The 19,982-nt window shown below is 38.8% G+C and overlaps 1 protein-coding gene and 1 non-coding gene across 26 annotated transcripts in view; one reads left to right on the forward strand and one right to left on the reverse strand.

Moving 5' to 3' along the window:
• The window catches only part of DST (dystonin), a 505,428-nt gene that overhangs the window by 484,088 nt on the left and 1,358 nt on the right, over positions 1-19,982 (reverse strand). The window lies entirely within an intron of this gene.
• Positions 11,984-12,090, forward strand: LOC118153263 (U6 spliceosomal RNA). The gene has a single exon (XR_004742520.1). It is a non-coding gene; the product is annotated as a U6 spliceosomal RNA (small nuclear RNA).

The following is a 19,982-nucleotide window of genomic DNA, read 5'->3' on the forward strand; positions in this document are numbered from 1 at the left end:
GTAAATTCTAGCACACTGCCTGTGAATGCATCAGCTCAAGAGGGAGACAGTTTACCAATTTGTCAATCATCAGCCCACTAGTACACTTTTCTATATACATACACACATACACACACACACACACACTCACACATATATACACACACACGGAGAGAGAGAGAGAGAGAGAGAGAGAATGACATGGAAAGAGAGAACGAATGCACACTAATGTCTCCATCATCAAAATAGAGAGATCATTGTTTTTGTGGACTGTCCCAGATTGGCCCACCTCTGACACTGAGGATGCCTCTAGGCTGACCCTTTCAGTAATTTCCAACTGTCTCTTTAACATATATTCAAAAAACACAAAATAATTTTAACATTATTCTTAAAAAAATATTAGGAAGCTATACATTGCTTAAAAAATATTGTAACATATTCCAAAGCCAAATATTGATATCCACTAAAAAAGTTACCTAGTGTTTCTTCGAACAACATAGGTAACAAAGGGTTAACTAAATAGAAAAAAGAAATTCTTGTTAGCTTCATGGATGATTCCCATATTGTCACCCTATCAATTGGCAGTATCTCTGTTTTCCTAAGCTACACACTCTACTTCAGCTTTAATTAAAAGGCCCGTTGCCATAGTTTCTCAGAGAACAGCTCAAGGCATGCTTGAGTCCATTATTTACTGAGGTTTCTAGAGAAATTGTAATATAGCAGTAGCCAGCCAAAATTTCCCAATTTTATCTCCCACCCAGAAGAGCTGATGATTCAGACATACAGCTAGGTAATCCAAATATTTCAAGACAGTCTAAACAGTTAAGAATGTATTTGGGATTCACTTTGGGATGCCCCCACAACCATTTTTAAAACAAGAGGCAGTCACACTCTATATCAGTCTGAAATTCTCGCAACTGCCTGCTGCCTGCTGTGTTTAGCTCACTGCAGAGTGGGCAGTAGCAGGAATATACCTATTTAACGTTCTTTTAATGATTCTTCAAAGAAGGTCACTTAGTTATTTAAAACTTGTTAATGGTCTATTGCTTCTGCTTAATTACTGCTTAATGTGAAATTTCTGCTCATTGTAAACTCATCAGTAAACATGAAGAGATACATATTGTTTTCTTTAAAATCTGCAAGTAGTTCTTTAATCTTAATCTATTTTATGTTCAGAAGTTGGAGGGAAATGCAGATATAAAGAATAATGAGACTGGACGAAAAAAGAAAAGAGAAACTTTTCCAAATGAAAAATCTATTGATGTTTGATTCCTAGAAAATTTGTATGATGGTAAAATAAATGGAGTCTTTGGTATTTCATGTGTTATATATAGCAATACACATCTCTACCATCTCTTTTTATTTATTTACCATTTATTTATTTACCATTTTACTGTCAAAATCCCACAAGATTTTCTAAATGGTAAATAAATAAAAAGAGAAAAGCAACAGGCTTGAAGTGGTTAAAGGACAGACTAATTAAAGTCAGTTCATGGTTCCAATTACAATAAAGTAGAATAAGCAGGTCTGTCATTGAACGGAGCTGTAAAACTGAACAGGATGCATTGAGCAGCTACTTGAGGATTCAGAAACGTAAACAGCAGCAGGCCAACTGAAGTAAAAAGGCCAGAATTCAAAGTATATCAAAACCAGGGGTGAGTCTGCCGTTTTTGACCTCCAGCATTCCCCAGACTGAATGCAACGCAGCAATGCAGCCTGAAACCGAGAAATGGCTACTGAGATGCAGATAGAACTCCAGAAAAAGTGCCGTAATTCTGGCTAGAGAGGTGAGAAGGGGAATTCTTAAGACTCAGAGAAGGCCGGGTGCGGTGGCTCAAGCCTGTAATCCCAGCACTTTGGGAGGCCGAGGCGGGTGGATCATGAGGTCAAAAGATCGAGACCATCCTGGTCAATTTGGTGAAACCCTGTCTCTACTAAAAATGCAAAAAATTAGCTGGGCATGGTGGCGCGAGCCTGTAATCCCAGCTACTCAGGAGGCTGAGGCAGGAGAATTGCCTGAACCCAGGAGGCGGAGGTTGCGGTGAGCCGAGATCGCGCCATTGCACTCCAGCCTGGGTAACAAGAGTGAAACTCCGTCTCAAAAAAAAAAAAAAAAAAAAGACTCAGAGAAAATGCAGAAATCACTCATTTTTTTCCTTTTCTCACAGCCCCTAAACAATCCCACAGCCAGGGCAAACTCCTATCCCTTTATGTTTGGTTTTTATCTTCCTGTGGGATGCAAGCGCAGTCATAGAAGCGTGCAACAGGGCAGGGTAACAAAAACCCCAACTTTTTGGCTAGACAAACAAAAAGGCAATCTGAAAGTAATATCAACCCTACAGAAATTAAAAGGAGCAAAAGAGAATACCATAAACAACTTTACACCAGCAAACTAGAAAACTTAGATGAAATGAACCATTTGTAGAAAGGCACAAATTACCAAAGTGACTCATGAAGAAAAAAAAATCTGAATAGGCATATAAAAAGGAAAGAAGTTGACCGGGCACGGTGGCTCATACCTGTAATCCCAGCACTTTGGGAGGTGGATCATGAAGTCAGGAGATAGAAACCATCCTGGCTAACACAGAGACAGAGAAACTCTGTCTCTACTAAAAATACAAAAAATTAGCTAGGCATGGTGGTACATGCCTTTAACACCACGCCCGGTATATTCACAGAATGAAATACTATTAAGCAATACAAATGAACAAACTGCTGATACATAGTACAACACAGATAAACCTCAAAAACATTCAGCTACATGAAAGAAGCCAGATGGGAAAGACTACATATTATGTGATTCTGCTTATATGCAATGTCCAGGAAAGGCCCTATCTACAGATACTGAAAGCAGCATAGGGTTAGGGATTGAAACAGAGATCGACTGCAAACAGGCATGAGAAATCTTTGGGGGAAGATGAAAAATATTCTAAAACTAGAAATTAAACACCTCAATTTTTTTCTCTTTTTTTGAGACAGGTTCTTGCTCTGTTGCCTATGCGAATGCAGTGGCATGATCATAGCTCACTGCAGCCTCAAATTCCTGGGCTCAAGTGATCCTCCTTATCTCAGCCTCCCAAGTAACTGGGACAATAGGGACATGCCACCATGTCCAGCTAATTTTTTTATTTTTTGTTTCATTATGTTGCCCAGCCTGGTCTTGAACTCCTGTCCTCAAGCAACCTGCCTGTGTCGGCCTCCCAAAGCCCTGGGATTACAAGTACAAGCCACAACACCCAGTCTGAAATTTTTGAAAAACTAAGGCCTATTAATGCCATTTCTTACAGTTTGTACGAACAAAAAAAAGAAAGAAAGAAAGAAAAACTAAGGCTAAAAATGTCTGATAGAAGTAATTTCCACACATATTAAAGCCAAGAAATTAGAAAAGACTGTCCAGAGAAAAGAATAGAAGAAGCTTACCATGAATACTTTAGGGATAGCAGACAGCAGCAAACCAAAAATAAATCAAAAGATTACCTATGGTAGATTGCAAAAGTGGCCACAATACTAGGCAACTCCTCCCATCAGCACTCAGCTTCTCTACCTGCTATGACTTGCTTTAGCCAAAACAGTATGTTAGTAGAGGCACTATAGTAGCCCAGAGACCAGACTTCAAGAGGTCTCATGGACTTCCACTCTTGCTGCTTTTGGAATCCAAATTTAACCACATATGAAGCAACCCAGGTTGGCTTACTGGAAGAGGAGAGACCATGTAGAGGAAAACCATGAGTCAGCCAGACCTCATCAAAGACACATGAGTGACTTCCAGCTGTCTGAGCCGGGCCTGACTCAGACCAGACCAAGTGCCCAACTGGGCATAGCTCAAATCGCCAACCCACAGATTTGTGAGCTAAATTATTAATATCTAAGTTACTAAGCTTTAAATAGTTTGTTACTAGGAAGCAGCTAAATGATACACTACAAAAGGGCAGTGATGACTGCTAGACAGCACAAGGAATCAAATGGCTGTGTTTTGTGAAGTTGTCTAATGAGGATATGCCTCCCAGGCACAAGAATAGAAAAGCAGTCCATGTGGTTCACCCAAGTCTGGGAGTTGGCAAAGTCACTGTTTGGCAAAAGGACTAATTAATTGCATGAGTGAAGTGAGAATAACTGTTTCTCAAAACTGGTGGTCCAAGGGTCTATAGTGAGCAGACTGGCAAGTGACATTAAATAAGAAGGTAATGACAGGCTGACCCATAGAGAAGATTTTGGTCCTGACAAAGGTAAGAAGGGAACACATTAAGAGCTCACAAAAAGGTGCAGAGACAGAAGGGGGTGTGATCAGAGAAGGACATGTCAGAATTCAAGATCTTAGTATGACTGTAGTTCTAAGGCATGATGCAATATGCACAAGAAGGAAGGATGGTTGCATGAATGAATGGATGAGTGAATGAACAGATGGGTGGGTAGATAAAAAGCTGTAGATAAATATAAATATAAATAGATAAGAAAAATTACATACATAAAGATTAGAAAGTTCCCCTTATATCTAGGCTTTCCTTATAAATTTTCTGCTGTCCTTATAAGTTGGTCAAACCATTTTCACTATTTTTGCATTTTGTTTGCATTTTTTAAATATTTATCTTACTTTTATAGATGTGTATAGATCACTCTCACAATAAAAATTATATAAATAAGTGGCTGGGTGCAGTGGCTCATGCCTGTAATCCCAGCGCTTTTTGGAGGCCTATACAGGTGGATCACTTGAGGCCAGGAGTTCAAGACCAGCCTGGCCAACATGGTGAAACCCCATCTCTACTAAAAATACAAAAGATTAGCCGAGTGTGGTGGCGATGTCTATAATCCCAGCTACTTGGGAGGCTGAGGCAGGAGAATCACTTTGAACCCAGGAGGTTGAAGTTGCAGTAAACCGAGATCACGTCACTACACTCCAGCCTGGGCAACAGAGTAAGACTCTGTCTCAAAAAAAAAAATTATCTAAGTAAGTGTAGCAGAAATGGAATAAAAAATGTTTTACTCATACTATCAAAAATGCCAGTCTTCAATATACTGTCAAGCAGTGTTTTATACACTGAAAATGATAGAAATTTCTTAAAGTAAAAAAAATTCCACAGTGCCCCCATATATATATATACACACATATATATTATATGCATAAAAATATATGTATATATATAAATATGTATTTGTTTTGTTTTGTTTTGAGATAGAGTTTCGCTGTTGTTACCCAGAATGGAGTGCAATGGCACGATCTCCGCTCACCACAACCTACGCCTTCTGGGTTCAAGCAATTCTCCTGCCTCAGCCTCCCGAGTAGCTGGGACTACAGGTGTGCACCACCATGCCCAGCTAATTTTTTCTATTTTTAGTAGAGACGGGGTTTCACCTTGTTGACCAGGATGGTCTCGATCTCTTGACCTCGTGATCCACCCGCCTCGGCCTCCCAAAGTGCTGGGATTATAGGCGTGAGCCACCGCGCCCGGCCTTATGTATATATTTCTTAACCAACTTCACTGTGATATAAAGTACATACAATCAACTGTACCCATCTAAAGCAGCAATTCTCAAAATGTGGTCCATAAACCTCTGGAGTCCACAAGACTGTTAGGAGTCCACAAAGAAAAGAACTTTTTTTTTTTTGAGAGGGAGTTTTGCTCTTGCTACCCAGGCTGGAGTGCAATGGCGCGATCTCCGCTCACCGCAACCTCGCCTCCTGGGTTCAGGCAATTCTCCTGCCTCAGCCTCCTGAGTAGCTGGGATTACAGGCACGCACCACCATGCCCAGCTAATTTTTTGTATTTTTACTGGAGATGGGGTTTCACCATGTTGACCAGGATGGTCTCGATCTCTTGACCTCAAGATCTTCCTGCCTCGGCCTCCCAAAGTGCTGGGATTATAGGCGTGAGCCACTGCACCCGGCTAGAAAAGAACTATTTTCATAAAAATAAGCCATCTTAGTTTGATATTTTTTATCAATTTTAATGTTATATTTAAAAAAAAATCCATTTCATCTAATTTGTCCCTTCTGTGGGCATAAAGTTGTAGAGTATATTCTCTTATCCTTTTTTTTTTTTCATTTCATTTACTTTGAGACAGGGTCTTGCTATCATCCAGGGTGGCATGCAGTGGCATAATCACAGCTCTTTGTAGCCTTGAACTGCTGGACTCAAGATCCTCCCCACCTCAGCCTCTGGAGTAGCTGGGACTGCAGGCGGAAGCCACCATGCCCAGCTAATTTTTTATCGTTTTGGAGAGTTGGGATCTCATTGTGTTGCCAAGACTGGTCTTCACCTCCTGGGCTCAAGTGATCCTCCTACCTCAACCTCCCAAAATGATGAGATCAGAGGCATGCACCACTGCACCCAGTTTTCTTACCCATCTAATGACTGTGGGTTCCATTGTTATACCCTCTTTCATTTGTCATACCAGTGATTTGATCAATCTAGAAGTTTATAAACTTTGTAGATCTACTCAAGAGTCTAATTTGGTTTTCTTTTCTCAATTATATCCATGTCTGCTCTTACCTTTATTATTTCCTTCTTTCTGCTTATTTTGTGCTTACTTTGCTTTTTTTCCCCCTAGCTTCTGAAGGTTAAGCTTTGTTGATTGATTTTACACTTTCCTTCTTTTTTTTTTTTTTTTTTTGAGACGGAGTTTCGCTGTTGTTACCCAGACTAGAGTGCAATGGCACGATCTCGGCTCACTGCAACCTCCGCCTTCTGGGTTCAAGCAATTCTCCTGCCTCAGCCTCCTGAGTAGCTGGGATTACAGGCATGCGCCACCATGCACAGCTAATTTTTTCTATTTTTAGTAGAGACGGGGTTTCACCTCGTTGACCAGGATGGTCTCCATCTCTTGACCTCGTGATCCACCCGCCTCAGCCTCCCAAAGTGCTAGGATTATAGGCGTGAGCCACCGCGCCCGGCCTACACTTTCCTTCTTTTCTAAGATAAGCAGTTAAAGCTATATGTTTTCCTCTGAGCACTGCTTTGGCTGTACCTCATAATTTTGAGATACTGCATTTTCATTATCATTCAGTTAAAAATATTTTTAAATTTCCTCCTGAGAGGCTGGGTGCGGTGGCTCACGCCTGTAATCCCAGCACTCTGGGAGGCCGAGGCTGGCAGATCACCAGAGGTCAGGAGTTCAAGACCAGCCTGACCAACATGGTGAACCCCCATCTTTTATTTAAAAAAAAAAAAAAAAAAAAAATTTCCTCCTGAGAAACAATCTAGGTGAAATAAAAAAAATTTTTTTTTAATTTCCTTTATGGTTTCTTTTTTGATACATGAATTATTTAGAAGCATGTTATTTAATTTATAAATATTCAAGGTTTTCTTAAGAGATATTACTGATTTTTATATTATCTGTATTATTTCAGTCCTTTAAATTGATTGTGACTTGTACTGTGACCCAGAATATAGTCTGTCTTTGTGAATTAGTTGTGTGAATGTGGTGTTTCTTTACAAATATTTATTTATTCATTTTGAGAATGAATAATTAAATTCATTCATGTTACCCGGGCTGGTCTTGCTCTGTCGCCCAGGCTGGAGTGCAGTGGTGCTATCATGGTTCACCATAACTTCAGCCACCCAGACTTAATCAACCATCTCACCTCAGTCTCCCAAGTAGTTAGGACTGCAGGTGTATGTAACCAAGCTTGGCTAATTTTTGTATTTTTTTTTTTTTTTTTTTTTTGGTAGAGACAGGGTTTTGCCATGTTGCCTAGGCTGTTCTCAAACTCCTGAGCTCAAGTGATCCTACCACCTCAGCCTCCCAAAGTGTTAGGATTATAGGCCTAAGCCACCACACCTGGCCAATGAGTGTGGTGTTTCTAGAAGTATCAGTTAGGTCAAGATAGTTGGGGCTGGGTGTAGTGGCTCACGCCTGTAATCCTAGCACTTTGGGAGGCTTAGGTGGGTGGACTGCCTGAGCTCAGGAGTTCAAGACCAGCCTGGGCAACATGGCGAAACCCCATCTCTCCTAAAATACCAAAAATTAGCCTGGCATGGTGGCATGCGCCTATAATCCTGGCTACTCCAGAGGCTAAAGCAGGAAAATTGCTAGAACCTGGGAGGCATAGGTTGCAGTGATCTGAGATCCCGCCACTGCACTCCAGCCTGGGCAACAAAGTAAGACTCCCTCTCTAGAAAAGAAAAAAAAAGATAATTGGTAGAGTTGTTTAGATCTTTACCTACATTTTTACTGATTTTCTGTGTGGATGTTCTATCAATTGCTGAGAGAGGTATACTTATAATCTTTGCTGATTACGAACAATGATTACAGAATTGTCTAATTCTGCCTTTACTCTTGCAATGATTATGTCATACATTTTGAGGTTATGTTTATATTAGGTAGATACACATTTATAATGATGTCTTCCAGAATGATTGGTCCTTTCATTGTGAAACATCCCTCTTTATCTCTTAATACTGTTTGCCTTGATATCTATTTTACCTAATATAATATAGCCAAGCTAATCTTCTTATGATTATTATTTGCATCATTTATATTTTTTCCATCCATTCACTTTCAGTCTATGTCTTTATACTCGAAGTGAATTTCTTATAAATAGCATACAGTTAGGCCCTGCTACTTATCAATTCTGGTCATCTCTGTCTCATAAATGGAGTGTTTAGTCCATTAATATTTAATGTAATTATTGACATTGTTGGATGTAGGCCTATACTTTTATTATTTATTTTCAGTCTATCTCTTCTGTTTTTTTTTTCCCCTGTATTTCCTCTTTCTTGCCTTCTTCAGGTCACTGGATATTTTTTAGAAGTTCTAGTTGAATTCATCTCTTGGGTTTGCTTTTTTAAATTAGTTGCTCTGAGAATTCAAATATGCATCCTTAACTTTTCATTCTACCTAAGTTAATATGCCACTTCATATAAAATGTAGAAACCTTGCAAATGTATAGGAATTCCATTACTCCCCTGCCATTCTTTACACTAAAGGTGTCAAACATCTATATATTTTATACATCCTACAAGACAATGTTATAATTTGAGCTCTATATTTACCTTAATATTTGCCTTTTTTTTTTTTTTAAAGAGACAGGGTCTTGCTCTGTTGCCCAGGCTAGAGTACAGTGGCATGATCATGGCTCACTGTAGCCTCGAACTCCTGGGCTTAAGCAATCAGCCGCCTCTGCCTCCCAGGTAGGCAGGACTACGGGAGCACATCACCATGCCCGCCAAATTAAAAAAAATTTTTTTTTTATAGACAAGGTCTTGCTATATTGGCTGGTCTTGAATTCCTGGGCTCAAGCAATTTCCCCTCCTCATCCTCCCAAAGTGCTGGGATTACAGGAATGAGCTGCCATACCTGGCCCAATATTTGCCATTTCTGATGCTCTTTATTCAAATATACCACCACATTTCTCAAAATTAGTTAAACAGATTACCAAAGCACAGCATTTAACTCTCATCTTGCATGAAGGCATAAATTCCACATAAAAATTGTCTCAGATCTTTCCTTTTAAGCTTATGACAGTTAAAGCAATAACACTTGGCACTAATGTGACTCTAAGTAAAACACAAATTCAGGAACTGGAATTGGATGACAGTACTGGTTATAAGGTAATATGGTTATAAAATAATTCAGAATTATTTTTAGATTACAAATTGAAATAAAAACATGAAATAACTTCAATTTAAAACTCTCAAAGGATGAAAGTCCCTTTAATTAAAAAATAAGTCAGGGTATTTTATTTTTCTAAAGTGTCTGAATCTGTGTGTCCATGAAGTAAACACAGGGTAAGGCATAACTAAGGTAAAACCATATGTCTAAAATAAAATATGGGGCTAGGCACAGTGTGTTACACATGTAATCCCAGCACTTTGGAAGGCCGAGGCAGGTGGATCACCTGAGGTCAGGAGTTCCAGACCAGCCTGGACAACATAGTGAAATCCTGTCTCTACTGAAAATATAAAAATTAGCTGGGCATGGTGGTGAGTGCCTATAATCCCAGCTACTCGGAAGGCTGAGGAAGGAGACTCACTTGAACATAGGAGGCGGAGGTTGCAGTGAGCTGAGATTGTGCCACTGCACTCCAGCCTGGGTGACAGATAGAGACTCTGTCTCAAATAAATAAATTAAATTAAATTAATTTAATTATATGTGAAAAGCATCTGTCTCTTTCCCTTTAAGGAAAAGAGGGAAAAAGGATATTTGGGGAAGTTAGCAAATCCATAAGAATTGAGAATTAAACTGACTTGTAGAAAACTTCAAATATTCATTCATTCATCCAGCATTTACTGAGCTTCACCATGTGTCCGATTCTAAACTAAGAGCTGGGGTTTTAGACTGCCTTTAAGACTCTCACAATAACAAAACAAAACAAAAAAATACTAAATTGTTACTATGAGGCGGGAGTCAGGAAAGTTTCCTTAAGGAGATAACTTATGAACTCAACTTTCAAGAAAGAGGTAGCCTTTTTTGCTTGAGCATTTTTGTTTTTGTTGGAGGTGTATGGGAAAAGAGAGGAAAGAAATAGAAAGAGGCTTTCTTGGTTGGAAATAACATGGACAAAAACAATAATCCTAAAAGATCATGGTCCAAGGGAAGAATTATAAGTGTGGACAATGGTAGACTAGACCTATCACAGGACATAAGTACAAGAAACGCTTTGATGTTATATTAAGAATGAACTTTGTGATCTTGAAAGAAGTGGGAAGCTACTCAAGGACTTTAAGTAGGAGAGAAATATGGCTTACCCAACTCTCCCTTGCCTACCTCCACTACAGACACTAGGAAAGATAAAACCTCACATCCCAAGCCTCCTTTACTGTGAGAGATGGCCTGCGACAGTTCTGGCCGGTGAAGGGTAAGTAGAAAACTAACTGAAGAGTCTTCTGGTAAATATTCAGATTTTCTGATAAATATCCATGGCTGGCTCTGCCCCTTCGCCTCCTCCCATCCTTGAGTTTAGACACCGTATCTGTAACGGTACCAACCGTCCTGCAACCATGAGACAATGACCAGATTATCCCAAATATACCAAAAATGACATGGAAGAACCACTCAAGCAAAGCCTGTGGCCATCTCTAGCTTTCTGGTTATGAGAGACTAGAAATCCCTGTTTATTAATAACCCATTTTCAGTTGGGTTTTCTATTACTTAAATCTGAATGTCTCCATAACTGATAGAAGTTTCAATAACTAATTTGTATTTTTGAATTATCTTTATTAAATTGGTGTGGATGGGTTGGGGAAGGGGATGCAGAGAGACCTGTTCAGAGCCTTATCATAGGGCTTGAACCAAAGAAACAGCAATGAGAATACTAAGGCAGAGTCCAGAGATATTTAAAAGAGAAGACAGGCCAGGCATGGTGGCTCATGCCTATAATCCCAGCACTTTGGGAGGCCAAGGCAGGCAGATCACCTGAGGTCAGGAGTTTGAGACCAACCTGACCAACACGGAGAAACCCCATCTCTACTAAAAATACAAAATCACCTGGGCGTGGTGGCACATGCCTGTAATCCCAGCGACTTGGGAGGCTGAGGCAGGAGAACTGCTTGAACCTGGGAGCTGGAGGTTGCAGTGAGGTGAGATCATGCCACTGCACTCCAGCCTGGCAGTAAGAGCAAAACTCCCTGGAAAAAGAAAAATATTTTTAAAATAATAAATAAATAAATAAATAAATAAATAAATAAGAGAAGACAGATGGGGCAGGATGAATGAGGGAGCCATCTATTCTATCTTCGATATTCCTAGTTTCAAAAACTACAGGGGTTTGGAGACTGGATGTGAGAATACTGCCATTCTCCAGAATAGGTGCATAAGATACGGTAAAGGACTGATGAGTTCAGTTCTAAACATGTTCAGTTTGAGATGCCAATGGGACATCTGCAGGGAAAATGAGGAAAAAGTAGGTGACTCTGAACCTAGAGATCAAGAGTGAGGTCTAAATTTGATAGATTTCAGAGTAACCATGACATGAGGGTAAACTAAAACAGTGAGTATGGTGAGATTCCCCAAGTAAAATCTGAATAGGCAAAAATGGAGCCCAGCAAATCTATTAAGACAGAAAGCAGTACTTGGTTAGGCAGCATCTATATTAAAATTAGAAAGATACAGAGAAGATTAGCATGGCCCCTGCACAAGGATGAAACACAAATTTCTGAAGCATTCCACATTAAAAAAGAAAGAAAGATTAGTGGCTGGCTGGCTGGCAACAGTTAAAGGGTGAAGAAAGCAGGGGAATAGGGAAAAATTGCTAATGGGTATAGGTTTATTTTGGGGATGATGACAATGTTCTAAAATTAAATTGTAATGATGGTTGCAAAACCTTGTGAATATACTGAAAACCACTTAATTATACACTTTAAATGGGTGAACCGTATGGTATGTAAATTATATCTCGATAAAGCTGTTTTCTTCTTTTAAGTAGGCCCAAGACAGGAAATACCAAGTTCTAAGTAGGAAGAGGATCCAGTATAGAAACAGAGAGAGCCAGGGCCAGAAAGGGGTGGGGGATTAACAGGATGTTGTCTGGAAACCAACAAGAAAGTTTCAAGAAGGAATCAGTAGCCAATGGAATCAATACTAGATAGATCAACTAAATTAAAAACTGAAACAATCAATTTAGCAATTTGGAAATCACTGGTGAGCTAAGTATGAGTGATCTAAATAGCAGCAGCAGAAGCCAGATTATATTAAGTTGAGGAATAAATGAGAGGTGAGGAATAGAAGGTAACAAATAAAGAAGCTTTTTCAGGAAACTTTTCCTGCCAAGAGAAGAACCAGTGGCAAAGGGAGGTTTTGTGCTATTGCTGTTATTTCCAATAGGAAGCACGTACAATGTTTGTAGGTAAGGGAAAGGAGCCAGCACAGAAGGAGCGACTGAGGATAGAGGGGATGACTAATAGAATATCCCCAAAGAGATGGGAAGAAAAGAATTCACAACATAAGCATGAAATATCGGTGTGGATAACAGATAAATTTTTCATTGGACCGGGAGGGAAGGCAAAGATGCCAGTTAGTTCGTAGGTACAAGAAGTTTAAGGAGCTATTACTTGATGCATTAATATTCTTTGTGGGTCAGGAGATAAATGGTCACTGGCTGAAGGTGAGGGAGTGGATTTGAGGACTTGAGTTGGGGGTAAACATTCAGGAATAATTATTATAGGAGAGGAGTTTTCAAGAAAGAAGTTGAAAAGTTCCTACATACATTTCAAATACTTAAACTTTAATGTATTTCATAGTCAATAAAAAGGTCAATAATGAATTACCTGCAAATTTATTATACTTTGTATTAAAATTTGTAATGATCACACTAAACACACAAGCAAGTTGCCATAAATCCTTGGACAGATGGTGTCTGCAGTCAGAATATAACCCAGTGACGCTGATCCTTGGACCTCAAAAACATGGTACCCTTCAAAAGCTCAGCCTCAGGGTCACCAGAAAGGTCCCCAACTGGCCATTTTCCAAGGCCTTTTGCAACAGAGGCCACAACACTTTGTTCTCCCTGAGTGAAAGAAGAGCAATTGGGCTGTTTTCTTATGGTTGCTGGAAAAGAGATCAAAAGGTGATTTTTTGCTTCTCTTAAGAGCGATCATAGCAGGTCCCCTTCTAAAGTGTTCAAACAAAATAATGTTATGTCAAAGCCTTTTGTCAACTATCATGTGTATACAAAAATCATTTTTATTGTAGCTGACACCTACGTATACCTCCAGCTCTACATTCCTTTATGCAAACTCAAGAGTCCCTCTCTCTAACCATATTGGTGTACACCAAGCTCTGAAAATAGGTATGTGCTTTCCTAAATCTTGTCTATTCTCATGTCCTTATACCAACCTGGGGTTTTGCTCTCATTCTCTGTGAATCTACTCAGGTACAGTAGACCCCACTTATCCCACAGATCCATTCCAAGACCCCAGTAGATGCCTTAAACCACAAATAGTACTGAACCCTATACATACTATGTTTTTTCCTATACATACATAACTATGATAAAGTATAATTTAATTAAGTAAAGCTGATGTAACACATTGCCATCAAACAGAATATGTTTTCGATTCATCTCTTCCACCCACAAATTTAGTGTCTTTTCTATCTTAACTAAGCACCTACCATGCACAGTTAAAAGTATGACAGTAAAACTGTCATTAATTTCTTTTTCCTTCTTGACAATTTCACAGATAGAAGATTGATTCTTATGGTTTATCTTAGAAACTTCAGCTTATGATTTTTCTTCCTTCCTTACTAAGTCAACAACTTCTACCTTTTCACTTTAAGGAAACATTTTACGGCTTCTCTTTGGCGTATCTGAATTGCCAGATCACTACTCTTGCTCTATGGGGCCATTATTATGTAAAATAAGGGTGACTTGAACATAAGCATGGCAATACAGTCAATCCAACAACTGAGAGGCCAGAGTATAAAGTAGGGATATGCTAGACAAAGGCATAATCCCATGTTGGGAAGGACAAAGTGGGATTGTAGTAGGGCAGCTCAGGGTTCCATCGAGCTACTCAGGGTGGCATGCAATTTCAAACTTACAAATTGCTTATTTCTGTAATTTTCCACTTAATATTTTGAGATCACAATTGGCCATGGGCAACTGAAATCACGGAAAGCAAAACCACACATAAAAGGGGACTACCGTACTTACCATACAATCTTCAGGCTTCAGCATAAATACCACTCCTCTTGGAAGGCTTCCCTATCCCTTGAGCTAGAAGCAACCATTTCACCAGAACTATTCCAACCATTCCTTTTCTATATGTGATTTGTTATTTGGTATTTATGCTAATAATATTTTTTACTTTTCCTGCCTTAAGCACCTAGAAGACAAGAATGATGTCTTCCTGGTGCCTTTACAGCACGACACTTTGTATGTAGTAGATACTTGGCCTATTACTTCTGCAAGGGGCTTCAGAGATCATCCTCACATTACCAGTCATAATACAAAATCTAAGTCTCAACAACAAAAGAGACTTGACCAAGGTGACACAGTTAGTTCGTGGTAGAGCTAGAACCCAAAACCAGGATTTTGAATTTTTTTTTTTTTTTTTTTTTGAGATGGAGTCTCACTCTGTCACCCAGGCTGGAGTACAGTGGCATGATCTCAGCTCACTGCAACCTCCACGTCCTGGGTTCAAGTGATTCTTCCACTTCAGCCTCCTGAGTAGCTGGGACTATAGGTGCCCACCACCATGCATGGCTAATTTTTGTATTTTTTAGTAGAAGATTGGGTTTCACCATATTGGCCAGGTTGGTCTGGAGCTCCTGGCCGCATGGTCCGCCTGCCTCAGCCTCCCAAAGTGCTAGGATTACAGATGGGAGCCAGTAAGCCCAGCCTTGAACTCCTATTCTTATAATCCTTACATTATGCCAATACTTATTGTTATTACCCTAGTTCTATTTTGCCATCCAGATCTCAAAGAGAGTCATACTTGAGCCTTAAGATTACACAAAGATGCAAACTTCTCTGGAAAATATTTTGTTTCAATTCTAATCTAGATGAATTTAATTGGCTTGGATGTGTGAAAAAGAAAGTGGGAGTTTTTTCTTTTGTTTTTTGTTTTTCTATTTTGTCAGCAAGTAAGGGTTAATTATATGGCACTGTTGACTCTGGGATGATAAACTCTGTGAATAGGATTAATTTGTCTTTTTTACACATGTATTGGCTGTACACTTTTACACAGCAGCCTCCGATGCTCTCATAACGTTTGTGATTCATAGCTGGAAACGGCACAGTTCAGTTACCATAACAGAAAAAACCAGTAACTATAAAATTTCAGCACTGATACTGGGAGTGACCTAGAAGTAACTGTCAAGGGCAGGGGCTCCATCTCCAACCCTCTGTTAGCCCTGTTGTTTAACATAGTACCTCAGACAGAAAGAGAAAATAAATGTGTTTATTTGGAAAATAATTGATGACACTCAATGAACACTATATCATATGTACAGTTACAAGTTATGGCTGACTAAATTAGTATAAATTAATTTGGACCTAAAACTTAACTCCAGACAAAGAATTTATTTATAAAGATAACCTAATTGCAAAAAATCACTCAATAATAAACTATCACTTTCCTAGTCTACTAAATTAGGTACTTCTTAATGAAAGACGCAAATTTAATGAGATGCTGTGAAATTTGTTTTTTTGCTGGCCATTCTCCATTGATTTGATGTAGGGACACTCGAGGAACATAATGAGGACAAGAGGGCTTGGGTGGACCATTGTTTCATTGAGGATAACTTACATAATCAATGGAAAGAAACTAAAGGATTGCCAATTTAGTATTACGAGAAACATCAACTAAAAACTCAATTTCTTTCAGTTAAAATTTTGGTTATCTTATTCTCTGGGCCATGAGTGACACGATTCAACACCACAGGATACACGATACGTAGCCAGAGAATTATTGTGTTACTCAGTCCTTATCTTGTTATGTGACTCTTTGGGAACTGCTTAACTTAACTCTTTGGGTTCATTTGCCTGAAACAGGAAGTAGAGATATTTATTCAAGAACTGGTAGATACAGAACACACTCTTCTCCTTCCTTATGTCAAACAAGGCTTCCCTTATTCCACTGAATTCATGAATAGGGATTATTTACCACTATTCACTCTGGATAGTCTCAAAGGGCATTATAATTGTCTCCATTCTACTGAAGAACTCCCAAGACACTTTTTTATAATCTAATGGCACCTCAATTACCCATATCACTTTCTGAAATTTCCTTAAAATCAGGATTGTCACAGCTTTTCACCACAGGAATATAGGGTAACAGTTTACCATTGTTCAAAGTCATGGCATAAAGCATTATCAATCCTCAGGAAAAGTCCACTTCCTAGATAACTGGATTCTTTTTTTTTTTTTTGAGATGGAGTTTCGCTCTTGTTACCCAGGCTGGAGTGCAATGGCGCGATCTCGGCTCACCGCAACCTCCGCCTCCTGGGTTCAGGCAATTCTCCTGCCTCAGCCTCCTGAGTAGCTGGGATTATAGGCACGCACCACCATGCCCAGCTAATTTTTTGTGTTTTTAGTAGAGACGGTGTTTCACCATGTTGACCAGGATGGTCTTGATCTCCTGACCTCGTGATCCACCTGCCTCGGCCTCCCAAAGTGCTGGGATTACAGGCTTCAGCCACCACGCCCGGCCAGATGACTGGATTCTAGAAACCAGAATGAACACTTGGTTTCTAGACTATCCTACATATCAATATGAAATCACTTCTCATCATTAGCTGTTTAGAACAAGAACAAAAACACTATATAAGTGTTTAATATGCATACAGTAAACACATATTTCTGTCTATTACTGAAATGAAGTTTCACTGTTCAGGCCTTGCTAGATGCATTAATAAATTCACATTCTCATATGCTATATATTAACATGTTGAGGACTACTACAAAGTAGTAAAGTTTGCAAGTATATGAAAATAAAAAGGGTTGGCAGTTATGGTTCCAAAACATCTTATAAACATCTACATTATTTGTAGCTTCATAAGGAAGAAACTGAAGAAATGTGGTTTATTATATACTCAGTGAGGAGAAAACAGCTGGAGCTCCTCAGACGAGGAAGGTGGCTTTTTCCCCACTGTAGAACTTCCCCAAAGCAAACTGAGTCCTGGTGCCATGATTTTTCTCTAGGAGTATGACTCTGATTACCTGAAAGGGAACTGGCTAAAACTTCCCGTATAATTGGACTGCTTCCTTACCAGAAGCAATACCTTCTGCCAAGTAAAGCAGCAAAGTGCTCACTGAACTTCTTCATCTGTACAAGGGCTAGCCCAAAGCCTTTTCATGATTTAAAGTGAGTCAGCAGATCTTAAACTAATTTTCCTCCTTCGACCATTGTAGAAATGCTGAAAGTGAATTATCTACTTATCAAGAATGGAAGGAGAAACAGAAAGTACTAAGTTCTTAGTTCGATATGACTATGATTTGTCAGAAATCAAAGTATATTCTTGGATAACTATTTTGCAGCAGCTACTGATAAAAAGCAACAAGAATATTCATTATGCTGCACAAATTCTATTTTTTTAAATATGCTGAAACCCACGTAAATTCAGAGCTATTTCTCAAAGAGAAAATGTTGCAGAAAACAGCATCTTGATAGAAAAGGGAAAAGAAAAATATTCCCCATGTTTTCCTTAAGGGAGAATATTTCATTTGTGTTAAGCAAAGTAGTGATGAAATATGACATTCTTTTGCAACACAGTCCCAGAATTTTCAATTATAAAATGGCATTGAGTGTTTTATCAAAATAGTTTGCTGATGGGTAACCCATCAACAAATTGAACTAATATTGCATTTAATTTTTTCAGAAAAAAAATTCAAACCAAATCCATTTTGTTTCCATTAATGACTTATATTTTTATAGCACAAATTCCAGGGCAGTTTTTAATAGCCTGGAAAGAGCCAATAAGAGTTGAGATTTAGCAAATATTGAATTCTGAGTGATATCCTGAGAATGTGCATTTTTCTTTTCTGCCCAATTCTTGAGTTCTATTTGCCCAATTTCAAAAACTACTACCCACTAGGAGATTTTTCTTTTCATTCATTCATTCAATAAATATTTATTGGGGCCTGGCGCAGTGGCTCACCCCTGTAATCCTAGCACTTTGGGAGGCCAAGGTGGGTGGATCACCTGAGGTCAGGAGTTCAAGACCAGCCTGGCCATCATGGTGAAAACCCACCTTAATAAATAAATAAATATTTATTTATTCATTAATAACCTACTGTATACAAGGCACTGAGCCAAGCAGTGGGGATACAGCCCTAAACAAAAAAGATATGGTCCTGCCCTCAAGGAGCTTACAGTCTAGTAAACAAGGCAAATATCACACAAAGATGTCAAACTATACCAGGAATCTTCTGAAGTGAGTTAAGGCATTAAACAACTACCCCCAGCTTTCCTAACCAAAAGCAAGCTCAGGACAAAAACATTCAACTAAACAAGACATAGTTGTATCTCATTTTTTGTTTGTGCTTTAGCTGAAATCCCTGATGGTTAGTATAATGATCTATAACAGGATTATTATTCTGATTCTATCATGTACATGTGTGGAACTGGTTATCTCTCTTTTTTTTTCTTGTTCATTTTTTTCCTTTTTTTTTTTTTTTGAAAATATTCCAGTGCCTCGTTTCCAAGGTTATCTCTTTTTAAATCAAAATTCCATATTTTGGTGTTTGCACTCTGACGATTATTTACTTCTCATCACATCTGAATGGGTTGCTCTATTGAATAAATCACATATTCAAAAATTGTTGCTTTACAATAGTACCAGTTTTTGTTGTTTTCCATAACCTTGAATTAATTAATTTAGTAAAGACTTGAAAATTTGCAAACATTAACTTTTATTTTTATACATTTTAAAATTCAACTTTACAAAATATAATGATAGCTACCAAATACTGAATACTTATTATGAACTAAGTGGGATTTTTCTTTACAGAATTTATTGTAATTTCCCCCACCCTCCCATAACCCTGCAAGGTACTAATGACCCTATCTTACATATAGGTAAACTGAGACACCAAGACGTACCAAACAGTTAGTTAATGTAAAGCCAGGAATGGAACCTCTGATTATCTGACTGGTTAACTTCTCCTCTCAAGAATCTTAAACGGAATAAAGTTCTCACCTTCCAGGGCTATAGGCAGTTACTCCCTGTGAAACACTTTAATGATTTTTCAATAATACAGTTAAAGTTGTTAAGCAACTACAACCCAATAAAACATCTAGCATACCATAAAATATCTGATTATTGAAAGGTAAGAAAACTTCAGGTAAATGGAGAGTATTTAACTATGAAGTCTTTGCCAACCTGAGTAAACTGCACCCAGCAGCAACCTCCAAGTCTGGCAACGTGCAACTTTCCTAAAAAGAGGGAAAATTATCTTAGGATAAGTGGAGGTTGGCCTGAAAACTCCTAAAGAAATGCTGGGTCAGGGAGAGCTTGTGTTCCTTCAGAGGAGCTGGTTCCGGGTGCGGTGATTAGGTTAATTGCCCTAGAGGGATGTTCCACGTTTTGAGAGTGGAGACTAGCACAAGCACGAATCACACGCTACC

This window comes from Callithrix jacchus, chromosome 4 (genome assembly GCF_049354715.1).
Source record: "Callithrix jacchus isolate 240 chromosome 4, calJac240_pri, whole genome shotgun sequence".
In the NCBI taxonomy this organism is placed as follows: Eukaryota; Metazoa; Chordata; class Mammalia; order Primates; family Cebidae; genus Callithrix; species Callithrix jacchus.